Genomic DNA, 4,122 nt, shown 5'->3' on the forward strand with positions numbered 1-4,122 from the left:
TCCCTCAGGTAGTAGACTGGTCGTTGGACGGCTTGGATCTTGCCTTTCTCTAGTCGCTCGACCACCAGCACCGTGCTGACCGCCCGCAAGGTCGCGGCTATGTAGAGCAACAGCGACTCCTTGTTGGTTGGCGCGGCCAGGACTGGTGCGGTGGAGAGCATGCACTTGAGGTCTTGGAAGGCCTCGTCTGCCTTGCCGTTCCACTCGAACGGGCTTGTCTTCTTCATTAGCTGGTATAGGGGGAGCGCCCTCTTGCCCAGCGGCTTAGGAACCGGCTGACCGAGGCCAAGCACCCGGTGAACTTCTGAACATCGCGCAGCCGAGCCGGCTTGCGCATGCGCTCGATGGCCTTGATCTTCTCCGGGTTTGCCTCAATGCCGCGTTCCGAGACGAGGAAGCCGAGCAGCTTTCCGGCCGGGACGCCGAAGACACACTTTTCCGGGTTGAGCTTGACCTTGTATTCACGGAGATTGGCGAATGTTTCCTTCAAATTGTCGAGGAGCGTGAGGTGCTGCTTGGTCTTCACCACGATGTCGTCCACGTACACGTGGATGTTGCGGCCGAGTTGCGCAGCAGGCATTTCTGCATGCAGCGTTGGAAGGTGGCGCCGGCGTTCTTCAATCCGAACGACATGGTGATGTAGCAATACGCCCCAAAGGGCGTGATGAAGGACGTCTTCAGGGCATCGGCCGGGTCCATCTTGATCTGGTGGTAGCCGGAGTAAGCGTCCAGGAAGGACAGGAGCTCGCACCCGGCGGTCGAGTCGATGACTTGGTCGATCCGTGGGAGAGCGAACGGATCCTTGGGACAGGCCTTGTTGAGGCTGGTGTAGTCGATACACATGCGCCAGGTCTTGTTCTTCTTCAGGACGAGGACTGGATTGGCCAGCCACTCGGGGTGAAACACTTCCATTATGAAGCCGGCCGCCAAAAGCTTGGCGACCTCTTCACCAATGGTTCTTCTCTTCTCTTCAGAAAATCGTCGGAGGGGTTGACGGACAGGCTTGGCATCCTTGCGGACGTGAAGTTTGTGCTCGGCGTACTTCCTCGGGATACCCGACATGTCCTTGGGGGTCCATGCGAAGATATCCCGATTCTCACGGAGGAAGTCGACGAGCTCGCCTTCCTATTTGCTGTCAAGGCGGGCGCCTACGACAACGTACTTGCTGCAGCTTGGGTCTTCAGGATTGAGCTTCACTTTCTTGGTCTCCTTGGAGGGCTTGAAGGCAGCCTCGTCGGCCGGGTCCGAGGTCGGGATCGACGCATCAGAGGCCTCGCCTGCCAGGGCGACGATCCGGTCGAGCTGGCGCCGTTCATCGGCAATGACCAGCGACTCGGCCAGCTTGGCGCCGTCTCGGGCGCATTCCAGAGACTTGCGGTAGTCGTCGGTGATGTTAATGAGGCCCTTGGAACCCGACATCTTTATCTTCAGGTATGCGTAGTGGGGAACCGCCATGAACTTGGCGAGCGCAGGCCGGCCCAGCAAAGCATGATATGCGCTGGACAGGTCCACCACCTCGAACCAGATTGGTTCACGTCGGAAGTGGCTACTATCGCCGAACAGGACATCCAGCCGGACCCGGCCAATGGGTGAGCAGGAAAGGCCGGGCACGATGCCGTGGAAGACTGTTCGGGTTGGCTCCAGGTCCTCGGCCTTGAGGCCGAGCTTGGTCATCGTGTCGCGGTAGAGGATGTTGATGCTGCTACCGCCGTCGATGAGGACTCAAGATAACTTGCATGTGCGCCGCGCGACGATGGTGGGGTTGAGGACGAGGGCCTATCCACCCGGACTCGGCATGATCGCCGGATGATCCTCACGGCTCCAGGTGATCGGGCGATCCGACCAGTGCATGAAATCCGGCTTGGCCAAGACGACGGTGTTCACCTCCTGCCGAAGAAAGCACTTGCTGTGTTTGTCGTCGCCGAGGTTGGTGAAGACGACGTAGGCCGCGTTCTGGTCCGGGTAGGCGTCGTTCCGCATCGCGCCGCCGGCGGGAGGCGGCGGTGGAGGCGGAGGCGGCTGCCCTGCGCCTGGAGCTGGAGCCGGAGCCGGAGGAGGCGGAACCTCTCCCCTCATGATGCGCTTGGTGATAGCGCACTATTGAAGTGTGTATGTGGAGGGCCTTGCGCCGCTGTGGTGCTTGCATGGGGCGCCGAGCATCTCTTCGAAACTAATGCCGGGTTGCCATGCCATCTTTCCAGTCTGCCGGCGCTTCGCTGCCGGGTCCTCCGCGGACTCGGCGGCCGCGACGAGCCAGTTGTCGTGACGCTGCGCCAGCTGGTCGGCCTTGCGCTTGTTGTTTTGGTGATGCTGCTGCCGGCTGCTTTCGCCGGCTGGCTTCAGGGGAGGAACCGGCTTTGCCTTGCCGGCTTCGTCCAGCGCCACCTGGATCTTCATGGCGGAATCGGCGTTGGCGTACTTGTCCGCCGTCACCATGAGCGTGGCCATGATGGCCGGCTCGAAGCGTAAGAGCTTGTGCTTGAGGAGGGTGCCGTCTCGGCACCCGCTGACGAAGTACTGGATCGCCTGGACTTCATGGACGCCCTCGCAGCTATTTCGGAGCTCGGTCCAGCGTGCGAGGTACTCGCGACCCGTCTCCGTCGGCCCCAGCACGCACATGGCGAGCTGGCTAGGGCGACCGGGTCGCTTGTAGGTCCCCGTGAAGTTGCGGACAAAGGCCTCCTCGAAGTCGACCCACGCGTTGATGCTGCCCATCGGCAGACTGTTCAACCACGTGCGGGCCGACCCCTGGAGCATGAGCGGTGCATAGCGCACGGCTAGACGACGATTGGCACCGGTGATGCCAATGGCCGTGGTGTAGTCGGTGAGCCAGTCTTCTGGCTTCACGGTCCCGTTGTACTTGGGGGTGTTGCAGGGGAGCACGAACCCGAAAGGGCTCCTCCCGGATGTGTGGGCGAAGCACGCCGTCCCGATAGCGCCGCTCTCCTCCACCTCCAGGGAGCGAGCGAGCTGATCGAGGCGGTGGCGGCGCATCGGCGTCATCGATGGCGCACGGGCCGAGTCGACTGGCGGCCAGGCCCCGAGGGGCCGGGTCAGTTGGAGCCGGACGCTGGCCATGCTGGCCGGGTCAGCGCTGGATCTCCGAGCGGGCTCGTTGCCTAGAGCATCGGCGCGGTGGCTATCGGGTTGCGTAAGTCCGGGCTTGTCCGGAGTGCGCCTCGCCAGGTGGCGAGGAAGCCGTGTGCACTAGTTCACCGGGTCCGCCAAGACGGGCGGAGCCGACCCCACCGGCTTGGCGAGCTGGTTGAGGCAATCCTGCTGGGTGTTGGCGGCATGGACGAGCTCGCGCATCGCCCGATGCGCTCCTTGAGCTCCTCGCCGCGAGATGGTCGAGGCCGACCACGCTGCCTGTGCAGTGCGCATGTTCTTCACTGGGTCTTGTAGACGGTCCGGACAGCATCGAAGGCTCGGCCGATCACTCCTCCTTGGGTGTGAGCGTCGGTGACCCGGCTAGGCTCGGCTGCGGCGGGCGTAACTCTGTGGGCGGCGGCGTGCTCCATCTGAGCGACCTCCAGGCGACGCCTGGTGGCGGCCAGCATCTCGGACAGGTCCAGCATCTGCTAGCGTCTATCCTCGAGCTAGGTTCGGGCTTCGGCGACGTTGGTGGCATCCAACGTCGGTGCCGATGGGGATGCGGAGGCTCTGCATCGCAGCGCGCAGCGGATTCGGACGGCTCGGTCTATTCCGCGGTGGCCCTGGCTTCCACGGCCTTCCTCGTCTTGCTCGACGAGGAAGAGGCGCCATCGGCCTGTGACCTAAACCTCCACATGGACGTCCATCGCCCCATGCGGCAATGCCCCCGCCGAGGGAGAGGGAGAGTCGGAGTAGCTAGAACCTTGCTGGGTACTCGTCGGCCGCGAGTGCATCGGAGATGTGGAGCACGGCGAAGGAGGCGGCGAGCGCGCCGCCGACGTCATCCGCCAGCGCGACGGAATCGTCGGTGTAGGAGAAGGGCCCCGTCTGAAGCATGCTCCCGCCAGCTCCTCGAGCTGCCCCCAGTGGGCCCAACTGTCGTGGTGGGTGCACGGCAGATGCCAAGGGATGGATAAAGAGAGGAGGAGGCTCGAGGGCGCTGGTGGGCTCCAGAGGTGAGGTTGGCAT

This window comes from Triticum aestivum, chromosome 5B (assembly GCF_018294505.1).
Source record: "Triticum aestivum cultivar Chinese Spring chromosome 5B, IWGSC CS RefSeq v2.1, whole genome shotgun sequence".
In the NCBI taxonomy this organism is placed as follows: domain Eukaryota; kingdom Viridiplantae; phylum Streptophyta; class Magnoliopsida; order Poales; family Poaceae; genus Triticum; species Triticum aestivum.